This window comes from Helianthus annuus, chromosome 3 (genome assembly GCF_002127325.2).
Source record: "Helianthus annuus cultivar XRQ/B chromosome 3, HanXRQr2.0-SUNRISE, whole genome shotgun sequence".
Taxonomy (NCBI): Eukaryota; Viridiplantae; Streptophyta; class Magnoliopsida; order Asterales; family Asteraceae; genus Helianthus; species Helianthus annuus.
Window position 1 is genome coordinate 114261376 of NC_035435.2, and position 25946 is coordinate 114287321.

The 25946-nt window shown below is 39.5% G+C and overlaps 1 long non-coding RNA gene across 2 annotated transcripts; it reads right to left on the reverse strand.

Moving 5' to 3' along the window:
• Window positions 1-5417: 5417 nt before the first annotated feature.
• On the reverse strand, window positions 5418-25946 carry LOC118490616. 2 transcript variants are annotated; one of them, XR_004889577.1, is made up of 5 exons: window positions 25540-25946; window positions 24007-24091; window positions 19116-22392; window positions 17583-17667; window positions 5418-5823 (listed from the first exon to the last, which is right to left on the reverse strand). It is a non-coding gene; the product is annotated as an uncharacterized LOC118490616 (long non-coding RNA). The 2 variants fall into 2 exon arrangements; XR_004889576.1 differs by lacking the exon at window positions 5418-5823 and having other exon boundaries at window positions 16251-17667.

Below are 25946 nucleotides of genomic sequence, written 5' to 3' on the forward strand. Positions count from 1 at the left end.
TTTTGTCCCGAGTATGAAAAGGAACAAATGGCGAATAGGTTCCTAAGTCATCGCATGGTAGACGTAGAGTGTCGCGGTTATACTTCGACATTCTTTGAATATGCTAGAGTGGTACCAACACTGGCTTCGCCAGAACCGGTACTCATTTCTCGCTATATTTGGGGACTAATTAGTGAAATCCGTAACATCGTTAAAGCTGCGAGACCTTGTACTATTGACGATGCTGTGGAGTTAGCTAATACCCTAACTGATGAACTGGTGCGCACAAGAGAAGAAGATCGAAAGAAGGAATTGGCTCAAAAGATTACCCAAGGATTTCGTGTGGGTAATAATAATAATAATAATAGGTTCAAGAAGAGAGGAATGAGACAATCTGCAAATCCGCCTTTTTGCAGAAATTGCAGAAAGAATCATTTTGGAAGGTGCAATGTAACCTGCAACTTCTGCAAAATGGCAGGACATCGTGAAGAAAATTGCAAAAAGAAAACCATAGTCTGCTATAACTGTGGAGAAACAGGACATTACAAAACAGAATGTCCTAAATTGATTAAAACCGCAGACAATAAAGGCAAACCAACTGATGGAACGACAAAGAAGAATGCCCGAGCATTTCAATTGACTACTCAGGAAGCCGAACTAATTCCTGACGTCATAGCTGGTACGTTTTTGGTTCACGACGTTTATGCGAAAGTGTTATTTGACTCTGGTGCAAACCAAAGTTTTATCAATACTTCATTTTGCCAAGCTCTTAACTTACCCTTAACCACCCTTAGGCAGATTTTTACGATCGAAACGGCAGAAGGGAATTCTGTTAGCATAGATAAAGTTTTGCAAGAAGGAAAGATATAACTTTTAGGCCATAAGTTTTCTGCAAACCTGTTACCTATGAAATTAGCCGGATTCGATGTAGTATTAGGAATGGATTGGTTAGTAGCCAACCATGCTCGAATCCTTTGTGATAAGAATTCCGTAGAAATCCGTACTCCCACAGGAGAGGTAATTTTAATTACAGGAGATAAACCTCGAAAGCCACTGAAATTCATTTCAGTAATGAAATTGGCTAGTTATTCGAGAAAACAAGAAATGGTGTATATGATTTCCGTAATCATTAACACTAAAAGTAAGGAACCCCAGGACATCCCTATAGTCTCAGAATACCCAGACGTCTTTCCAGAAGAATTACCTGGGTTACCACCCGATAGAGAAGTAGAATTTAGAATTCATCTAATTCCGAGTACTACACCAATAGCTAAGGCACCTTATCGATTAGCACCCACTGAAATGCTAGAATTGAAAAAGCAATTAGATGAATTACTAAGCAAAGGATTTATACAACCTAGGTCATCCCCTTGGGGAGCACCAGTGTTGTTTATGAAAAAGAAAGATGGATCGATGAGGATGTGTATCGATTATAGAGAACTAAATAAAGTTACAATTAAGAATCGATACCCATTACCTAGGATTGATGATCTTTTTGATCAACTTCAGGGAGCTAGGTATTTTTCTAAGATAGACCTAAGATCCGGATATCACCAGCTGAAAGTACAAGAAGAAGACATACCTCAAACTGCTTTCAGAACTAGGTATGGTCATTATGAGTTTACAGTCATGCCCTTTGGACTAACAAATGCCCCAGCAGCATTTATGGACATGATGAATAGAATCTGTAAAACCATACTTGGATAAATTTGTAATCGTATTCATCGACGATATACTTATTTATTCCAAAAGTCAGGAAGAACATTGTAAGCACCTGCATGCACTCTTAACTTTGTTAAGAAAGGAAAAGCTTTATGCCAAATTCTCGAAGTGTGAATTCTGGTTGCAAGAAGTGCAATTTTTAGGTCACATGGTGAATCACGAAGGAATTCACGTAGATCCTGCTAAAATAGAAGCAATCACCAAATGGAAGGTCCTGCAAACAGCTATGGAAATTAGAAGTTTTCTAGGCTTAGCTGGATACTACAGACGATTTATTAAGGATTTCTCTAAAATAGTTGTACCCTTGACTAAGTTGACCTGTAAAGCCGTTAAGTTTGAATGGGGACCTAGACAAGAAGAAGCTTTTAAGATTTTAAAGCACAGATTGACGAATGCTCCAATTTTAGCTTTACCCGAAGGAACAGAAGATTTTGAAGTATATTGTGATGCTTCAAAATTAGGAGTCGGATGTGTGTTGATGCAACGCAAGAAGGTAACTGCATATGCCTCCAGGCGGCAATTGAAAAAACACGAAGAAAATTATACGACTCATGATTTAGAATTAGGAGCTATAATTTTTGCCCTTAAAATCTGGAGACATTATCTGTATGGAAGTAAGTTTACTATTATACAGATCATAAAAGTTTAAGGTACATATTTGGGCAAAAAGAGTTAAATATGAGGCAAAGAAGATGGATGGAAATCCTAAGCGATTATGACTCTGATATTCAATATCACGAAGGAAAGGCGAACGTAGTCGCAGATGCCTTAAGTCGTAAGTATCATGAGAAGCAAAAACGAGTCCGTGCTCTTAGTTTAAATCTACAATTAGATTTAATGGAACAATTGAAAAATGTACAAGCTACAGCAATCAAGGACGATGCTGAAGGAATGAAAGGTTATGTAAAAGAACTAGAGCAAGGAAATAATGGAATTTGGAGATTACACAAGAAAAGAATTTGGGTACCTGAGCATGGAGAATTAAGAAATAAGATTTTAGAAGAAGCTCATAAATCTCGGTATACCGTACATCCAGGAAACAATAAGATGTACCAAGATTTAAGAAACAATTTCTGGTGGATAGGAATGAAAAAGGATATAGCTAGTTATGTATCAAAATGTCTTACTTGTTCACAAGTTAAGGCAGAACACCAGAAACCTTCAGGACTACTACAACAGTTAGAAACGCCTGTATGGAAATGGGGACTCATAACTATGGATTTTGTTACTAAGTTACCCAAAACCAGAAAACGTAATGATGCGATTTGGGTAATTGTGGATCGATTAACCAAATCAGCTCATTTTCTACCAATAAAGGAAACCTTTAGCATGGAAAGATTAGCCAAGTTGTACGTAGATGAAGTGGTATCTTTACATGGAGTCCCACTCTCCATTGTATCAGATAGAGATAGTCGTTTCACTTCCCATTTCTGGACTAGTTTCCAGAAAGCAATGGGAACCCGACTAAATTTGAGTACTGCATACCATCCACAAACAGACGGACAAAGTGAAAGGACGATACAAACTCTGGAAGACATGCTCCGAGCATGTGTAATTGATTTTGGTGGTAATTGGGATAACCACTTACCCTTAATTGAATTCTCCAATAATAATAGTTATCATTCAAGCATTGAAACTGCTCCATTTGAAGCACTATATGGACATAAGTGCAGAACTCCAGTTTGTTGGGCAGAAATAGGAGAAAATCAATTATCAGGACCTGAAATTGTGCAAGAAACCACTGACAAGATAACTCAGATCAAGGAAAGACTAAAAACGGCTCGAGATCGTCAGAAGAGCTATGCAGATAATCGCCGCAAGCCGTTAGAATTTCAAGTCGGAGACCGAGTACTCTTGAAAGTTTCTCCTTGGAAAGGAATAGTATGATTCGGTAAGAAAGGAAAACTGAGTCCAAGATACCTAGGACCATTTCCAGTAATCCAACGAATAGGACCAGTAGCCTATCGTCTACAACTACCAGAAGAACTAGCTGGAGTACATGATGTATTTCATGTATCCAATCTCAAGAGATGTTTATCAGACGAATCCCTGGTAGTACCTCTTCAAGATGTAGAGGTAAATGAAAAGCTGAAATTCGTAAAAAAACCACTACAGATAGAAGATAGAAAAGTCAAGTTCCTCAAGCACAAACGACTAGTGCTGGTCAAAGTCAAATGGAATTCAAAGAGAGGACCAGAATACACTTGGGAACTAGAATCAGAAATGAAGCGAAAATACCCTCATCTATTCCAATAAATCTCGAGGACGAGATTTTTCTTAAGGTGGGGAGGATGTAACAACTCTAACTAAAATTAATACTTAGTATAATAATTATCCAATAAGGAAACCCTAATTGAGACACCCAAGTAATTCTGCGTAAACCCTAAAATTTCCAGAACAATCGGAATCAGGATCGGGGCCCCTAAAACTCAGGGGGGTAAAACCTAGCCAACGATTATCACAATAACTCGTTGTCCAATTTTAATTTTAGAATTCTGTCAAGTCAGCAAGGCTAGTCCCAAACCCAGCTACCCTATAATAGACTGCTTCCATTACGGACCGTAAGGGATAAGGGCTTACGGTCCGTAAGCGAGGTCAAAAAATTTGTATAAATAGCCGACATTGGGACTTGAATTCTGTCTTTTGAACGACGTAAATTCGCTTTACGTAGGTTGAGTTATAATAGAAACAATCTGCAACACAAACAAAATCTCGAAACGCTGCCACAATCAGGGTAATAACTCGATCGCTATTACGATTCAACGTCCGATCGATTATAACTATCCAACGATTGTTTGAGTGCTGCTCAAATTGAGCTTATACTTTGCTATACTCTGTCATTCGTTGTGAATTCGTTGAATTATTAAGTATTGCACTTGTAAATCGTTGTGAGGGTTTAATCTCGTAAATTGTCGTAACTGCTGTATTAGTTACTAACCTGTTTGTGTGTGCATTATTGTTTAAATTAGGTTAAATCAAAGGCTAATCAGTAGGCTTATACTCTGCTCGTTAAATCTGCAATGTGAGTCATTCTCTTTTTATCAACTGTTTTACAATACTCCAAAGTATTTTTCCAAAGTTATAATTACAGTGATTAAGTTTATGTAATTACCAAATTACAGCCGGTATATAGGGTATTGTGCACATTACTATTGTTAGGTGGGCGAACCTAATTAGTGATATTCGTCACCATTGGGGCAGCCAATGGGGGATATGACCACAGTCACCGAAATGAGTCGAGTGACAAATACTGTGGGTAGTTGGTTTGATATCAGAAACATTGTAATCTCTCTTAATACTGTAAATTATAACAAATGAGTCATTTTATCAAACTGAATGATTCACTCAGTATTTCCCCGCTGACAAAACCTTTTTCAAACATGTTTCAGGTGATCTGTTGTGAGTAAAGAAAAAGTGTCGTGAAGCATTACCAGCTTAGAGAAGTGGCTCAATGTAAATAAATAAAGAAACATGTTTTGAAAAATAAAGATTTCCCAGTGAAATCACCTTATTGTAAATTCCATGGTTTTATCCCTAATTTATGTAAACGTGCAGTTTTAATATTAAAAGATCCTGTTTTAAAAAGACTTCCGCTGTCGCCTAATTTTAATACCACGGGATTTCCTGCCCCGTGGCTCTGGACCGGGTCAAACCGGGGCCGAGGGCCGTGATGAAACACCCATATCACGATTTAACCATATAGACAGAGCGGAAAGTAGAGACTTAAAATTTCTTTCATAATTACTCATATGACTTACTTGAAGGTTCGTTTAAAAATAACAAACACTTTCTTCAAAAGATTTACAACGTTCATTCTTAATTATCGCATCAAATGTAATATAAAATCACCAGTTATGTGACTACCCTTCCCGTACAATCCTCGCTCTTTGACTCAATCTTCAATCCTCATTTACTTCATAATGATGTTGAGTCCAGGCGACCTGCAATCACCACATACACACGCATCGTTAAAATTTGGTGACGTCGTTCATAAACTAAACATACGTAAATAAATAACCACTCCGTATTCCTTCATCTCATGCTAATCTTTTCAAATCCTCATTCAGTGTACGATCTTGCATTCCAATTCCTTAAACCTTCATAAGGACATTAATAGTATACCTGCATTCTCATTTCATACTCAAGACACCAGTTTAGAAACTTTAAACTCAAAAGTATTGAAGCTATGTAAACATATAAAAAAAGTCCCATTCATTCGTGTACAATAAATTCTACTTCGTGCATAGGTACATACATACAGATATTCATGGACACATACTTCCACACATGATTACGAACACACATACAAACGTACAAGCTCTTACATTCCACTTACATCATTCCAAATGATTTGCTAATGTATCCTAATTACAACTTCCATATAAATAGGTCACGTACATACAAACCTACGTGCATACTCACTTCTATTCATGATTATTATAAGTCCCGGCTATTGGTATGAAATTAATCCTATACATATATACCCACATACTTAATTCATTCCTCCACATACTCGCTTACACATTCCATTATTACTCGCAATTCATAAACGCTTTTTAAATAACTTTCGGGTACATTGCGGAAATCTTAAAATGAGTTATATATTCATCCTTAACTCACCAAGCCATTTAATAGGGTTAAGGTACATTATAGAAGTTTAACGGGACTTGAAATGGGTTCTCGGGGTCCAAATTCAAAGAAAATGAATATACACAAACTTTACATCTGAACCTGACCTCCACGTAAGCTACGGTGACTACCGTAGCTTACGGTGGCACACAAAAGCCTACGGTGCCTTTATAGTGCCTTACGGTGGAGAAATGACCATCAGCACCTACCGTTGCTTACGGTGGCTACCGTAAGCTACGGTAGAGCCTAGTTCAGCCAACCTTTTTTCTCTATTTTTACATTCGTATACAACCGTTAGACACCCGAACTTCTTTCTTCTCCGTTTTTCACGCTTCCAATATGTAAAATAATCATATACAAACTCCTAAATCTTTCTAACGTATAACCACATGATCAAACTAACTACCACATTACGCCATGTTTCTTTCTTTATTATTAACCCGTTCCCTTCTATCTTGTAATTCCAAGCACAAATAACTTCTTACGACTTACCTCATTAATATATACCTTAGTACTTGCTCCTTCTCATAATTTCTCACATGATTTATGTCACACCCCCAAAATCCCACACGCGGATTATCACCGCTTGGAGGCGTGACATGACCAGGATCAAGCCACCAATCATATTGAACATGTAAATAAATAGTAATAATTATCCAACAATACGAAAGGTGTTTATCAGACCAACATAATATAGTGTAGCGGAAGCATTAATGTAAAACCCAACATAAGTATTAATGTTTGAAACGTCATAAGTGTTTAATAAGTAATCACGATCCATCTGCCCACAACGACCTGCTCCTCCTTGTGCAAGCTCCATTAGTACCTAAGGTCCTGCAAGGCATGCAGCAGAGAGTCAACAACTAGTTGAGCGAATTCACAGAAAGTAAGTTCAGTAATAGTGATGGTATAGTAAGCATTGCGTTCGTTCATTTAATCAGGTATCGTATTAGTTCGTATCGCAGCCCTCTAGGCATGTATGCGAAGATTAGGGAAAATTCTCAAGTATTCTAGACTATGTATATTTGTATCGCTGGCCACCCTGGCATGTGTGCGAAGTTTAGTATGTATAGTTCGCAGCCTTCCTAAGGCATGTGTGCGAGGATCAGTCATAATATCGCAGCTAACCCTTGGCGTGTGTGCGAAGATCAGTTCAAGTAGGTATACTAGTCTAGCCGTATCTTATCATTTACCATCCTCACCCTGAGGTCCATATCGTTAGGTTCCATTAACTATGTACGCACGAAATAATCATCCAATCCCATTCCCACCCTGGGAACCCCATGCCTTGGCTGTGTGAACTCACCTTGGGTTGCTCGGCAGATACACAAGGGAAAGAGTTCTTGAACTAGGTTTGGTCAACCACGTCCTAACAGGGTTACCATACGGGTCAGGTTCTGACTTAAATAATACACATTTGTTTCATGCAAGTTAACACGTTACTAACACGTATTGATCATGGCAAACCACGTAGCAATCAAAACATAACATTCTCAACCTGTGCTTGTCGGATGGTTGGGCCATTGAGCTTGTGCGAGCCCAACCATCTTGTGCGATCTAAAAGTCTAAGCCCAAACTACACCCGGCCCAATATATAAGAAGTCCAACATAAAGGTCTCGGCCCAAATAAATAAACAGGGACACTCTTGTGCGATCAGAGCTGGCCCAATAGAAACCGGCCCAAATTCACTAACATGGCTTGTGCGGTCCAACTCGGGTTGTGCGACTGACTTTGGGCTTGTTCGGCCCAAACAGCATAACGGCTCAACTTGTGCGATCAGTGTGGGCTTGTACATTTGTGTCTTGGGCTTCTAAGGCCCAACAGCTAAACGACATTACCCCTTGTGCGACTGGGCATGCCTTGTGCGACTGGAGACCCCTTGTACGATCAGGGCCTCTTGTGCGACCGGATCAGCTTGTGCGTTCGGATCAGATCTTGCATGATCTGATCTTGTGCGATTCCGGTCTTGTGCGATCCGTAACAAACTTCCGGATGTCATGCAATCGGTTACAAGCTTTTAACAGTTTCCATATTTACAATCAATTAACAACTAATCAGTTTCCAATCATGCCCCTAATCGATCAAACTAGCATATCTAGCATTTCAATTCACATGAACCCTAATTACACATCAAGTCTAATCATCAAGCATAGCAAGCAAACATAACAACTCGATGCTTATCCAAGTTCGATACATCACAGCCGAAACATCATTGATCAAACATAACATCCAGATTATCATGCAAATCTAATTCGCAAACAAGACATGATAGCCGAACAATAACTATAATCACATATCCGATTGGCTAGAACATTACCACATGATCAATATTAAAACACTATCGATTATCATCATACTAAATCATGCTATCAAGAACCTTATGTTATCATTCGAGATTACCATATCACACACAACATAATATCATCAAACAATAGTTAATCATACTAACCGAATAAAGAAGGAACGAGAGTTGATCCGAACAAGAGAATGGTCCGAACCCTATAAACTTCGATGAGGATGATGTTTGGCTGCCTTCGGTTCGTGAGAGAGAGAGAGAGAGGAGAGCTAGGGTTTTGTGTGTGATAGTGTTTTGCAAATATGAGAGGATTACAAACACACCAAGTGTTATGCGTGTAAGATGGGTGGGCCGAACCCAATCATGGGCTGCCCTTTTGGTCCGTGTGCAAACAATACGGCCCAATGGCCATGTGCGATCGAGTGATGGTTGTGCGGTTTGTGTGGTTTGGGCTCGATTAACATACATACATACACATATTACACAATGCACATAACAAACACATCCTTAAATAATATATTTCACATAAGCACGTAGTGTTACAAGATAGGTCTAAAGTACGAGTGTTAACATTATCCCCAACTAAAAAGAAATTTCGTCCCGAAATTTGGTACGCACTCACTGAGGAAGCTAGGTAAGTTATATTGTTCACTGATTTTCCTGGGGTGTCACATCCTCCCCCCGTTGATCTGGAATTTCGTCCCGAAATTCCGCAGTAGTAGCTTCAGCCTCAGTAGTGGTTGCATTGGTTCCAAATAAATGGGGGTACTTTTCTGTCATCCTGTCTTCGCGTTCCCAGGTGTACTCTGGGCCACGTTTGGAGTTCCAACGTACTCGAACAAGAGGGATTCTCTTGTTTTTGAGGACCTTCACATCCCGGTCCGTGATTTCAACTGGTTCCTCGACGAACTGCAACCGCTCGTCGATAGTGAGTTCCTTAAAAGGAATGATAAGGGTCTCATATGACAGGCACTTCTTCAGATTCGACACGTGAAAGACATTGTGAACTGCACCGAGTTCAGCTGGTAGGTTTAGCTTGTAGGCTACCTTGCCTATCTTCTTAATGATTTCGAACGGTCCGACATACCGCGTATTCAGTTTGCCCCGTTTGCCAAAACGAACCACACCCTTCCAGGGTGAGACTTTAAGTAACACCCGGTCCCCGACCTGAAATTCCAAAGGCTTTCTACGCTTATCCGCGTAAGCTTTCTGACGGTCGCGTGCTGCCGCCATGCGTTGTCGTATCTGTGCAATCTTTTCTGTGGCGTCCACTACAATCTCTGGACCCGTGATCTGACTATCCCCCACCTCTGCCCAACAGAGAGGTGACCGGCATTTACGTCCGTACAATGCCTCGAATGGAGCGGCTTGTATGCTGGTGTGATAACTGTTATTGTATGAGAACTCCACCAAAGGGAGGTGCTTTTCCCAGCCGTTGCCGAAATCGATAACGCATGCCCTAAGCATGTCTTCAAGAGTTTGGATTGTTTGCTCAGACTGTCCATCCGTCTGAGGGTGATATGCTGTGCTCATGTCTAGCCGTGAGCCAAAAGATTTGTGCATCGCTTGCCATAGCTCTGACGTGAATCGTGCATCCCGATCCGAAATGATGGAGGTGGGCACCCCGTGCCTCGAAACAACTTCCTTAAGGTAGATGTCTGCGAGAGTGGAGAACTTATCCGTTTCCTTTATAGCTAGGAAGTGTGCAGACTTGGTGAGTCGATCCACGATCACCCATATGGTATCATTCCCACGCTGAGATCTAGGTAGGCCTGTAACGAAATCCATGGAAATTTCTTCCCATTTCCATTGCGGTATCGTGGGTTGCTGAAGTAGGCCCGCTGGTTTCTGGTATTCAACCTTGACTCTCGCACAAGTCAAGCACTTTCCAACGTACGTAGCGATGTGGGCCTTCATGCTAGGCCACCAATAAGTAGTTCTGATGTCGTGGTACATTTTGTCCGACCCTGGATGCACCGAGTAGCGAGACTTGTGAGCTTCATCCATTACAAGTTCGCGTAGACCGCCGTAAAGTGGGACCCAAATACGCCCCGTTACATAGTAGGCGCCGTCTGCCTTCTGTTCTAATCGTTGCCTTGAGCCGCGTAAAGCTTCAGCCCTGACGTTTTCGGGTTTCAATGCTTCTTGCTGAGCATCTCGTATCTGTGCAGGAAGGCTAGACTGAATCGTAAGCTGTAGCGCTCGCACGCGCTTAGGTAAAGTGTCTTTCCGACTGAGGGCATCAGCCACAACATTGGCTTTGCCTGGATGGTACTTGATGGCGCATTCGTAATCGTTTAGTAGTTCGACCCATCGTCGTTGACGCATGTTCAAATGCTTCTGCTTAAGAATATGCTCGAGACTCCTGTGATCGGTGTAAATCGTGCACCTGGTACCGTACAGGTAGTGTCGCCATATCTTAAGCGCGAAAACAACAGCTCCCAGCTCTAAATCGTGCGTCGTGTAGTTCCGTTCGTGAATCTTAAGTTGGCGCGAGGCGTAAGCAATAACCTTATCGCGCTGCATTAACACACATCCAAGTCCCCGAATGGATGCATCACAATAAACCACGAAGTCATCTGTGCCCTCTGGCAAAGAGAGGATAGGTGCACTGCAAAGTCTATCCTTTAGGTGCTGAAAAGCAGTTTCCTGCGTGTTGCCCCAACGGTAGGTGACACCCTTCTGTGTCCGTAGTTTAAGCGGCTAAGCAATCTTTGAAAAGTCTTTAATAAACCGTCTGTAGTAACCCGCCAAACCCAAGAATTGGCGTATTTCCGTTGGCGTACGTGGTGCAGGCCAGTTTCTGATCGAATCTACCTTGGATGGATCGACATGGATCCCATCCTTGTTCACTACGTGGCCTAAGAAGTGGACTTCATGAAGCCAGAAGTCGCATTTCGAAAACTTAGCGTACAGCTGTTCCTTCCGTAGGAGTTCCAAAATAAGGCGTAGATGCTGCTCGTGTTCCTCCTGACTCTTGGAGTAGATCAGGATGTCGTCGATGAAGACAATGACGAACTTGTCAAGATAGGGTTTGCACACCCTGTTCATAAGGTCCATAAATACGGCAGGCGCGTTCGTTAACCCGAACGGCATGACAAGAAACTCGTAGTGGCCGTAGCGAGTTCTAAATGCTGTCTTGGAGACGTCCTCCTCCCGGACTCTCAGCTGATGATAACCTGACCTCAGGTCTATCTTGGAGTAATAACACGACCCTTGCAACTGGTCAAATAGGTCATCTATGCGTGGAAGAGGATAACGGTTCTTCACCGTCACCTTGTTGAGTTCCCTGTAGTCTATACACATCCTGAAGGTACCGTCCTTCTTTTTCACGAAAAGTACTGGAGCTCCCCATGGCGAAGAGCTTGGACGAATGAAGCCCTTTTCCAAGAGCTCTTGTAGCTGCTTTGACAGTTCCTCCAATTCTGATGGAGCTAGACGATATGGTGCGCGAGCTATGGGTGCTGCTCCTGGAGCGAGCTCGATTTGAAATTCGACCTGACGATGAGGCGGTAATCCAGGTAAATCTTCAGGAAACACCTGAGGGTAGTCGCGAACAATTGGAATATCCTCCAATTTCTTTTCCTTTGTTGATGCGTCTGTAACGAGTGCCAAGATTGCGGTGTGACCCTTCCGCAGACACTTCTGAGCCTTCAAGAAAGAGATGATGCCAACCACAGCACCACTCTTGTCACCTTGAACTTCGAGAGGTTCTTGACCAGAACGTGGAATACGAATGATCTTCTCACTGCATAAGATCTCTGCCTGATGTTGGGACAACCAATCCATTCCAATAACGATATCGAAGCTTCCCAAGACTATGGGAATGAGGTCGATGGAGAAAGCTTGACCGGCTAAGACAATACTACAACCCTTGACTATTCGCGTGGCTTCTAAACTCTTACCATTAGCTAGTTCTACGACGTGTTTGGTGTTTAGGGGTGTTGATGCACGTTTTAACAATTTACAGGCTTTCACAGAAATATAGCTTGTATCCGTGCCCGAATCAAATAAAACAGTAACATAAATATCGTCAAGGAGAAACTTACCCATAACCACATTGGGATCGTTCATTGCATCTCCTCGTCCTAACACGAAAGCTCGACCCCTTGCCTCGTTGCCATTGTTGTTGTTGTTTCCCCCGTTGTTGTTGTTCCCGTTGCCCTGGTTATTGTTGTTGCGATTCTGGTTCTGGTTCAGTTGAGGACAATCGCGTTTGTAATGACCTTCTGCCCCACACTGGAAACATCCCCGGTTTCCACGCTGTGGCTGCTGCTGCTGTGGGTTCTGAGGAACTGGTGGCGGAAGTTGCTGATTCTGGTTCGGAGGTCGTGAGCTCCTGCAATCTTTGGCTTCGTGCCCTAGCTTGAGACATCTCTGACAACGTTCTTTGCGACACCTTCCACTGTGGTGCATGTTACACTTGTTGCATAGTGGGTGAACTCCCCGGTATCCACCCTGCCCCTGACTGCCAGATGATTGCTGACTCGAATTCTGGTAGTCATTCGTCCTGCGCTGCTGTGCTTGAGACTGAACGGAAACTGATCCCCTGCTGGAATCCCCATCCCATTTCCGTTTGTTGTCGTTGGGTGTAGCAGAAGTAGCAGCTGGAGTAGTAGTTGCACTGACGCGTTTGGGCAGCTTGTTCTGTTCTACTGCCTGATCTGTGAGTCGATGAGCAAGACGCTGGATGTCTTGGATGTTGTCGAGGTTTGCCGATGTAACATGGCTCTGGATCTCTGGCGCAAGTCCCTTGAGATACAACTCAATGCGCTTCACTGGAGGGTCCACCATAGTTGGACACAGAATGGCCAGTTCGTTTGACCGCTTTGTATAGGCTTCAATCTCTGACCCCGTCATTTTCAAGTGATAAAGCTCGTTCTCCAACTTGTGGATGTCATCACGCGTGCAGTATTCCCTCTTAATGAGTTCCTTGAAATCGTTCCAGGGTGTGGCGTTAGCAGCTGCCAACCCTAAGATCTGAACTTGGGCGTTCCACCAAGTTAGTGCTATTCCTTCTAGCGTGCCAGTGGCGTATTTCACCCTGCGAGCTTCAGGGCATTCACACATCTCAAACACAGACTCGAGCTTTTCAAACCAGTGGAGGAGTCCCACTGCCCCCTCTGTGCCGCTGAAAGTACTTGGACGACAGTCCATGAAGTTCTTGAAAGTGCAGACAGGTTGCTGCGCGTGTTGACCTATCGTGTATGAATAGGGAAAAATTTAAATACAAGGGCTAGTTTAGGAGTGTAGGATCTAAAGATCCTAGTGTAAGTTATGACTACAGGATATACTACCTGCTTGAGCAGCTGCAAGTGCCGCAGCAACTTGAGCTTGAACGAGAGCCTCTAGCTGGGCTTGAGTCATGTTAATTCGTCCAGACATGATCTTCATTATAAAAGTAGCATAAGTGAGAATGGTTCGCGAGTAGGGCGATGACAGAAAAACGTAAGCACGTAGGTATTCTCATGTAATAGTATCATGTGTATCTAAACGTAATGCGAGCAAAGTTCTATATAGTTCTAGCATGCAGGTAATAAACATAAACCTTATTACCTAAGATGTCGAGTCTTGCACGTGGAGCGAAGCGTCGTTGTGGATCGTTGAGAGCACTGTTCTGGTTATAGTCTGGTTCTAATAAAACGTTTCCCATATTAAAACCGAGTTCTCTATAACCAATGGCTCTGATACCAATCTGTCACACCCCCAAAATCCCACACGCGGAGTATCACCGCTTGGAGGCGTGACATGACCAGGATCAAGCCACCAATCATATTGAACATGTAAATAAATAGTAATAATTATCCAACAATACGAAAGGTGTTTATCAGACCAACATAATATAGTGTAGCGGAAGCATTAATGTAAAACCCAACATAAGTATTAATGTTTGAAACGTTATAAGTGTTTAATAAGTAATCACGATCCATCTGCCCACAACGACCTGCTCCTCCTTGTGCAAGCTCCATTAGTACCTAAGGTCCTGCAAGGCATGCAGCAGAGAGTCAACAACTAGTTGAGCGAATTCACAGAAAGTAAGTTCAGTAATAGTGATGGTATAGTAAGCATTGCGTTCGTTCATTTAATCAGGTATCGTATTAGTTCGTATCGCAGCCCTCTAGGCATGTATGCGAAGATTAGGGAAAATTCTCAAGTATTCTAGACTATGTATATTTGTATCACTGGCCACCCTGGCATGTGTGCGAAGTTTAGTATGTATAGTTCGCAGCCTTCCTAAGGCATGTGTGCGAGGATCAGTCATAATATCGCAGCCAACCCTTGACGTGTGTGCGAAGATCAGTTCAAGTAGGTATACCAGTCTAGCCGTATCTTATCATTTACCATCCTCACCCTGAGGTCCATATCGTTAGGTTCCATTAACTATCTACGCACGAAATAATCATCCAATCCCATTCCCACCCTGGGAACCCCATGCCTTGGCTGTGTGAACTCACCTTGGGTTGCTCGGCAGATACACAAGGGAAAGAGTTCTTGAACTAGGTTTGGTCAACCACGTCCTAACAGGGTTACCATACGGGTCAGGTTCTGACTTAAATAATACACATTTGTTTCATGCAAGTTAACACGTTACTAACACGTATTGATCATGGCAAACCACGTAGCAATCAAAACATAACATTCTCAACCTGTGCGTGTCGGATGGTTGGGCCATTGAGCTTGTGCGAGCCCAACCATCTAGTGCGATCTAAAAGTCTAAGCCCAAACTACACCCGGCCCAATATATAAGAAGTCCAACATAAAGGTCTCGGCCCAAATAAATAAACAGGGACACTCTTGTGCGATCAGAGCTGGCCCAATAGAAACCGGCCCAAATTCACTAACATGGCTTGTGCAGTCCAACTCGGGTTGTGCGACTGACTTTGGGCTTGTTCGGCCCAAACAGCATAACGGCTCAAGTTGTGCGATCAGTGTGGGCTTGTACATTTGTGTCTTGGGCTTCTAAGGCCCAACAGCTAAACGACATTACCCCTTGTGCGACTGGGCATGCCTTGTGCGACTGGAGACCCCTTGTACGATCAGGGCCTCTTGTGCGACCGGATCAGCTTGTGCGTTCGGATCAGATCTTGCATGATCTGATCTTGTGCGATTCCGGTCTTGTGCGATCCGTAACAAACTTCCGGATGTCATGCAATCGGTTACAAGCTTTTAACAGTTTCCATATTTACAATCAATTAACAACTAATCAGTTTCCAATCATGCCCCTAATCGATCAAACTAGCATATCTAGCATTTCAATTCACATGAACCCTAATTACACATCAAGTCTAATCATCAAGCATAGCAAGCAAACATAACAACTCGATGCTTATCCAAGTTCGATACATCACAGCCGAAACATCATTGATCAAACATAACATCCAGATTATCATGCAAATCTAATTCGCAAACAAGACATGATAGCCGAACAATAACTATAATCACATATCCGATTGGCTAGAACATTAAAACATGATCAATATTAAAACACTATCGATTATCATCATACTAAATCATGCTATCAAGAACCTTATGTTATCATTCGAGATTATCATATCACACACAACATAATATCATCAAACAATAGTTAATCATACTAACCGAATAGAGAAGGAACGAGAGTTGATCCGAACAACAGAATGGTCCGAACCCTATGAACTTCGATGAGGATGATGTTTGGCTGCCTTCGGTTCGTGAGAGAGAGAGAGAGAGAGAGGAGAGCTAGGGTTTTGTGTGTGATAGTGTTTTGCAAATATGAGAGGATTACAAACACACCAAGTGTTATGCGTGTAAGATGGGTGGGCCGAACCCAATCATGGGCTGCCCTTTTGGTCCGTGTGCAAACAATATGGCCCAATGGCCATGTGCGATCGAGTGATGGTTGTGCGGTTTGTGTGGTTTGGGCTCGATTAACATACATACATACACATATTACACAATGCACATAATAAACACATCCTTAAATAATATATTTCACATAAGCACGAAGCGTTACAAGATAGGACTAAAGTACGAGTGTTAACATACATACGTACAAGCTCTTACATTCCACTTACATCATTCCAAATGATTTGCTAATGTATCCTAATTACAACTTCCATATAAATAGGTCACGTACATACAAACCTACGTGCATACTCACTTCTATTCATGATTATTATAAGTCCCGGCTATTGGTATGAAATTAATCCTATACATATATACCCACATACTTAATTCATTCCTCCACATACTCGCTTACACATTCCATTATTACTCGCAATTCATAAACGCTTTTTAAATAACTTTCGGGTACATTGCGGAAATCTTAAAATGAGTTATATATTCATCCTTAACTCACCAAGCCATTTAATAGGGTTAAGGTACATTATAGAAGTTTAACGGGACTTGAAATGGGTTCTCGGGGTCCAAATTCAAAGAAAATGAATATACACAAACTTTACATCTGAACCTGACCTCCACGTAAGCTACGGTGACTACCGTAGCTTACGGTGGCACACAAAAGCCTACGGTGCCTTTATACTGCCTTACGGTGGAGAAATGACCATCAGTACCTACCGTTGCTTACGGTGGCTACCGTAAGCTACGGTAGAGCCTAGTTCAGCCAACCTTTTTTCTCTATTTTTACATTCGTATACAACCGTTAGACACCCGAACTTCTTTCTTCTCCGTTTTTCACGCTTCCAATATGTAAAATAATCATATACAAACTCCTAAATCTTTCTAACGTATAACCACATGATCAAACTAACTACCACATTACGCCATGTTTCTTTCTTTATTATTGACCCGTTCCCTTCTATCTTGTAATTCCAAGCACAAATAACTTCTTACGACTTACCTCATTAATATATACCTTAGTACTTGCTCCTTCTCATAATTTCTCACATGATTTCCTACGTTTAACATATCAAAACTTTATTTATAAGATAAGAAGTGATTCTGGAAATCACTTACCTTGAGCACTCCAATAAGTGTATTTGTCACCTTGCCTTATCTTGACCTGTTATCCTCCTATGCTTGAGCTCTCCTTGACACGTTCCTATTATCTCATTCCATTACATCCATTCAATAGTTAGTATACATAATCATACGCATCACTAATCACACTTCTATTCACGTGTCAATCGCTTAACGAGTTCAACATGTATCATAATACTACAATGCTAATCAATCTAACAATTTATCATTCCATCATCACAAAAGTCATACATGAGCTTCTAGCATGCATAATTATGTATTTACATCATGTTCATTATTCTTTCAAAATTCCATACTTAGAATGACAACATTTTCTAAGTTAGGCAACTTGCTTCATGCGTTAAACATTTCATACCATTTCTTAACACCTTGGTTTTTACACATCCATTCTACTATTTTCTATCAACCCGTTTCGACCCGTTGGTGCAATTATATGCATAAACTAGTTGGTAAGTGTTTTAGACACTTAAAACAATCACATAACTTATTAATAATTTATTAAAATCAGTAGTTCATGATTCATACAAGTGTGCATAACAATACAACTATGTTTACTGAATATTTATACTAAAAATGTGCAGCAACTTTCTGCGCAGCAGCTGTTCACGACACATTTTAACCCATTTATCATCCGATTCAGTTCTTCATGTTCAAATATGAAATGATCTACACTCAGAGACCTTTCTAAGCATATAAAGATCGTAACAATCGGACGTTCCTACGATTTTATATGATTTTTACAAAATCAGCACAGAAGCTGAAATGCTTCCAAACAGCTTGCTGTCAAAACAGTATTGCCGACTTTGGGCACTGTTTTGGCCTGTTTAACATCCGAATTCAACAAACATGTTCAAACACAAAACGTAGTATGTTTAAATAGCTTTCTGAGCATATAAGGCTCGACCTCACAGGTCCTTCCTGTGATTTTATATGATTTTTGCAAAACTGTTGCGCAACAAATTTTAATTCTAATCAGCTTTGTTACTCAATACACGTAGCATGTCATTTTGTACACAACATCATAACTAAGCACTTTTCATACTTGTAATACATGATCACCTTCATTACTATTTAATTAACATTCCATACAAGTGATAACACATACTAACCTATACTAGACATTTCATCAAACACTTGGTGTGCGAACTAGTTTCCAAGCATAGTGTACAAGTAACTTGTGCACAATCATACCAAATTCTTATCAAGATCATCACACTCATCATTTTCATCTAATCTCCTTTCAAAATCAGATTTATATAACATCAACATTCAACAATTAACTTCACATATCAAACTACAACTAGTATAACACATAATTCATCAACATTTCCATGACATTATTACCTACATGTGGGTTTACATAACAACATCAAATTAATCCGAATTTCATGCATAATTCAAGTCTCATATGATGATTATAGCCTCTTACCATCCTAATTTCATACATACACATGGATTAATCAAGACCCACTTTCTTTCTCATCAAAATTTCATGAATCCATGACTTACCTTACCTCAAGGACACTTAGACAAGTGTAGATGATGTCTCATGCACTCGATTTCCAGCTCAAATCACCCCAATTTATGCAGAATTCTTGTGTTGATGATGGATTTAGGTGAGAACCCTAAATCCCCTTTCAACCCCACGACACATACCTACTTACTTATGAAAATTCTGCATTTTTTTTCCTTGTTTAATCAAACTTTCTTTCATTTTTAACATAACTAACCCATTTATTTCTCATAACATGACTATTTTCATCCATCCTCTAACTTAGTTAACTTGGTTATTTACAATATCTTACTTACCCACATATACTTACTAGTATCTTATTTACTTTCATATGGTAAAATTATATTTACCATTTTCTTTTCTAATTGCGTCAACATAATATAAAAATTTTATATTATGACTTACAAATTTTTTGGGGTGTTACAAGTCTACCCCTCTTAAAGAGGGTTTCGTCCCCGAAACCTGCTTCATCATTTATTCATTAGTAATGTCCTAGTTTTAAGTACAACATTTCTTTAAATCAAACATATAGTCCACCCAACCTGTTCATATAGGGTTAAGGTTTTGACTATTATGATAGCCCATTATGTGTTGTCTTAATCGACCCGTCCATAACGGGTCAATACATACCATTTCATCATCATCATCATAATTTCATCCATTGCGACCCGTTACAATGAGTCACTTATTTATACAATTCTCTTATTATGCTTTCTACATCACCTTGACCCGTTCGTAACCAGTCAACTACACATACTTCACATTTCCGTACTTTATCACTTCTTCTTAAATTTTCAACTCATCACATTATCGTACTTATCTAAAGTGTGCAAACTTGCATTAATCTAAAGAGTCCAACACCATGATTTACATTACAGGAAAATGGTGTTCATATTATCCTACTAATACATTTCACTGCTAACACTAGTTCAAATGGTTTCATTTATACCTAGAGTTTTATTGCATCCTTCTTACTCATACACGCACATTTCATTCAAATTCATTCAAACATGACGTTTGTTACATCACCTTGTTTACATATTAATCCTTTCTAGATTCTTTTTAAAACATTAGTGTGCCTGACCCGTTCAAAACGAGTCAATACGTGACCATTTCTTAACGTATCTTTTTCATTGATTGACCCGTTCACGACGGGTCAATACATAACCATTCTTTCGCAATTCTTTAACTTATTTGGCGTACTACATTACACCTTTCCTCTCTTCCCTAGTACTCCTACGGCTTATAATTAATTATTTGTCAAGTTCTGCAGTTTGACTTTTCAAGGTCAAACTACCACTTCTTTCTTATTATATATACATGTATTGAAGTACACGTTTGTACTTCTCTTCAATTCGAGCATGCATACAATTTTATCGCTTCATTATTTGTAGGGTTTCTTGCAAACACTTGCCCTTCTCGTTCATACTTAAATATTTTATCCGGGTTGTAACCCGCCATTCATTGTGACTCTCCTGAGTCGATTACTAACATACCTCCCACGTAACTTATCCAAGGTTTGTTTCCTACAACTAAAGCTGCTTGCCATAACAACCGTTTTCATCGGTCATACTTACTTACTCAAGGAACCAAACTCTTTCTTTCTATTATTATTTTATTTATTTTATTTATTACTACTTACTTTGATACAAACGATTATACCTCGTTTTGACTTTCCAAATTGTAACTACTTTCTTACCTGTATTTTATCGTTTAGCTATAGTCTATCCTAAACGTGTTCACATACGCACTACAATTACATTACTTTAGTCGAGAAACATATCTAACCGGTCAAGGTTACCGTCACTGCTTATTTACAAGGCTTATACCTACCTTACTTGGGAAAGGAAACACATTTCCTCCTCCACCCTTGCGTGATCCTTACATATTTATAGGTCCGGTTCTTTACTTCCACGAGTTTAGTTCATACTTAAGGATTTTAAAGCTATTTAGCCATACATGCTTGATCCGTATTCACCTACGGATTCAATCCTTCCATTATTACTCGTTTGAGTTTTGTTCCTACCTTTCATTCTTACTTGTTTAATCTATCTTTATTTACGTATTCAAATCTTCCACTCTTTACTCTTCATTCGTTCTAGTTTGATCAGTGTTTACTTACGGATTCACACCTTTCATTCCCTTCATTTTTGAATCCATTTCTCGGATCCAATCATTTTTCATCCGTACCTTTCTTTCTTTCATCGCATCACTTTCCATATCATTTCTTATGATACGTTTTCGTATCATCTTCTACCTTCAACTTCGAGTGTTGTGTCCCAACACTACATTCCACATTCTATTTCATGTGTCGCATCTCAACGCGACACTCTACATTCTGTTTCTAGTGGTGTTTCTACCCTTCTTTCTTAAGTTTGGTTTGCATTCATTCATAAGCTTAAACTTTTCATTCTCATATTTCTTTCTTACATTTGATCTGATCCTTTAAGAATCGTTGGACCCCTTTCCATCCCCACACGACCCCTACTTACTAGTTTGATCGGACATATGTGTGATGATTCTCATGTTTTCTCGAGCTTCGTAAGCTTCTTACGCACTGGCCAGGTACGCAATCCACATACTAGTCTCGAGTCACCATGGGAATCGTCACCTTATATCCGGGGAAACCGTTTTCAGCTCGTGCCCCATTCATTTAAGTCCTTCTTGGGTTTCATTCTCATCCTTAAAGGAAAACTAAATACCGGTACTTACAAATTTTTCTTAAAAGTTGTGTACCTGAGGTCCATTGCTTGCCTTAGCACTTGCCTTATCTCCATGCTAGTCTGCGACTGCGTAACATCCTCATTGTCCATGCAGGCTTACCTTACAACATTTATCATGGTTAGTAACATCTCACATACTTACTTGTATTAAATTTTACCTTCCAGTCTTGATCGAGTCTCGAATTGTACGGGTTACTAGTCACATGAGCACACGGGTTTGAGTTCAAGTACTTACTTCCTTGTACTTGATTTCGCTCAAACCTAGGCTCTGATACCAACTTGAAACACCCATATCACGATTTAACCATATAGACAGAGCGGAAAGTAGAGACTTAAAATTTCTTTCATAATTACTCATATGACTTACTTGAAGGTTCGTTTAAAAATAACAAACACTTTCTTCAAAAGATTTACAACGTTCATTCTTAATTATCGCATCAAATGTAATATAAAATCACCAGTTATGTGACTACCCTTCCCGTACAATCCTCGCTCTTTGACTCAATCTTCAATCCTCATTTACTTCATAATGATGTTGAGTCCGTGCGACCTGCAATCACCACATACACACGCATCGTTAAAATTTGGTGACGTCGTTCATAAACTAAACATACGTAAATAAATAACCACTCCGTATTCCTTCATCTCATGCTAATCTTTTCAAATCCTCATTCAGTGTACGATCTTGCATTCCAATTCCTTAAACCTTCATAAGGACATTAAGGTAGCGTTCGTTTCATGGAATGGAATGGAATGGAATTAGGAAGTTTTTCTTTGTAAAATTGATCTTGGTTGGGAGAGGGAAGAATTTGAAATCCCATGAATTTCTTTAATCAATGAAATTTGTGACTATTTCAACATTCCTTAGAAATCCTTCATTCTAATGAAGGAATGGAATGGAATGTTGAAATAGTCACAAATTTCATTGATTAAAGAAATTCATGGGATTTCAAATTCCTCCCTCCCCCAACCAAGATCAATTTTACAAAGAAAAACTTCCTAATTCCATTCCATTCCACTCCATGAAACGAACGCTACCTAATAGTATACCTGCATTCTCATTTCATACTCAAGACACCAGTTTAGAAACTTTAAACTCAAAAGTATTGAAGCTATGTAAACATATAAAAAAAGTCCCATTCATTCGTGTACAATAAATTCTACTTCGTGCATAGGTACATACATACAGATATTCATGGACACATACTTCCACACATGATTACGAACACACATACAAACGTACAAGCTCTTACATTCCACTTACATCATTCCAAATGATTGCTAATGTATCCTAATTACAACTTCCATATAAATAGGTCACGTACATACAAACCTACGTGCATACTCACTTCTATTCATGATTATTATAAGTCCCGGCTATTGGTATGAAATTAATCCTATACATATATACCCACATACTTAATTCATTCCTCCACATACTCGCTTACACATTCCATTATTACTCGCAATTCATAAACGCTTTTTAAATAACTTTCGGGTACATTGCGGAAATCTTAAAATGAGTTATATATTCATCCTTAACTCACCAAGCCATTTAATAGGGTTAAGGTACATTATAGAAGTTTAACGGGACTTGAAATGGGTTCTCGGGGTCCAAATTCAAAGAAAATGAATATACACAAACTTTACATCTGAACCTGACCTCCACGTAAGCTACGGTGACTACCGTAGCTTACGGTGGCACACAAAAGCCTACGGTGCCTTTATACTGCCTTACGGTGGAGAAATGACCATCAGTACCTACCGTTGCTTACGGTGGCTACCGTAAGCTACGGTAGAGCCTAGTTCAGCCAACTTTTTTTCTCTATTTTTACATTCGTATACAACCGTTAGACACCCGAACTTCTTTCTTCTCCGTTTTTCACGCTTCCAATATGTAAAATAATCATATACAAACTCCTAAATCTTTCTAACGTATAACCACATGATCAAACTAACTACCACATTACGCCATGTTTCTTTCTTTATTATTGACCCGTTCCCTTCTATCTTGTAATTCCAAGCACAAATAACTTCTTACGACTTACCTCATTAATATATACCTTAGTACTTGCTCCTTCTCATAATTTCTCACATGATTTCCTACGTTTAACATATCAAAACTTTATTTATAAGATAAGAAGTGATTCTGGAAATCACTTACCTTGAGCACTCCAATAAGTGTATTTGTCACCTTGCCTTATCTTGACCTGTTATCCTCCTATGCTTGAGCTCTCCTTGACACGTTCCTATTATCTCATTCCATTACATCCATTCAATAGTTAGTATACATAATCATACGCATCACTAATCACACTTCTATTCACGTGTCAATCGCTTAACGAGTTCAACATGTATCATAATACTACAATGCTAATCAATCTAACAATTTATCATTCCATCATCACAAAAGTCATACATGAGCTTCTAGCATGCATAATTATGTATTTACATCATGTTCATTATTCTTTCAAAATTCCATACTTAGAATGACAACATTTTCTAAGTTAGGCAACTTGCTTCATGCGTTAAACATTTCATACCATTTCTTAACACCTTGGTTTTTACACATCCATTCTACTATTTTCTATCAACCCGTTTCGACCCGTTGGTGCAATTATATGCATAAACTAGTTGGTAAGTGTTTTAGACACTTAAAACAATCACATAACTTATTAATAATTTATTAAAATCAGTAGTTCATGATTCATACAAGTGTGCATAACAATACAACTATGTTTACTGAATATTTATACTAAAAATGTGCAGCAACTTTCTGCGCAGCAGCTGTTCACGACACATTTTAACCCATTTATCATCCGATTCAGTTCTTCATGTTCAAATATGAAATGATCTACACTCAGAGACCTTTCTAAGCATCTAAAGATCGTAACAATCGGACGTTCCTACGATTTTATATGATTTTTACAAAATCAGCACAGAAGCTGAAATGCTTCCAAACAGCTTGCTGTCAAAACAGTATTGCCAACTTTGGGCACTGTTTTGGCCTGTTTAACATCCGAATTCAACAAACATGTTCAAACACAAAACGTAGTATGTTTAAATAGCTTTCTGAGCATATAAGGCTCGACCTCACAGGTCCTTCCTGTGATTTTATATGATTTTTGCAAAACTGTTACGCAACAAATTTTAATTCTAATCAGCTTTGTTACTCAATACACGTAGCATGTCATTTTGTACACAACATCATAACTAAGCACTTTTCATACTTGTAATACATGATCACCTTCATTACTATTTAATTAACATTCCATACAAGTGATAACACATACTAACCTATACTAGACATTTCATCAAACACTTGGTGTGCGAACTAGTTTCCAAGCATAGTGTACAAGTAACTTGTGCACAATCATACCAAATTCTTATCAAGATCATCACACTCATCATTTTCATCTAATCTCCTTTCAAAATCAGATTTATATAACATCAACATTCAACAATTAACTTCACATATCAAACTACAACTAGTATAACACATAATTCATCAACATTTCCATGACATTATTACCTACATGTGGGTTTACATAACAACATCAAATTAATCCGAATTTCATGCATAATTCAAGTCTCATATGATGATTATAGCCTCTTACCATCCTAATTTCATACATACACATGGATTAATCAAGACCCACTTTCTTTCTCATCAAAATTTCATGAATCCATGACTTACCTTACCTCAAGGACACTTAGACAAGTGTAGATGATGTCTCATGCACTCGATTTCCAGCTCAAATCACCCCAATTTATGCAGAATTCTTGTGTTGATGATGGATTTAGGTGAGAACCCTAAATCCCCTTTCAACCCCACGACACATACCTACTTACTTATGAAAATTCTGCATTTTTTTTCCTTGTTTAATCAAACTTTCTTTCATTTTTAACATAACTAACCCATTTATTTCTCATAACATGACTATTTTCATCCATCCTCTAACTTAGTTAACTTGGTTATTTACAATATCTTACTTACCCACATATACTTACTAGTATCTTATTTACTTTCATATGGTAAAATTATATTTACCATTTTCTTTTCTAATTGCGTCAACATAATATAAAAATTTTATATTATGACTT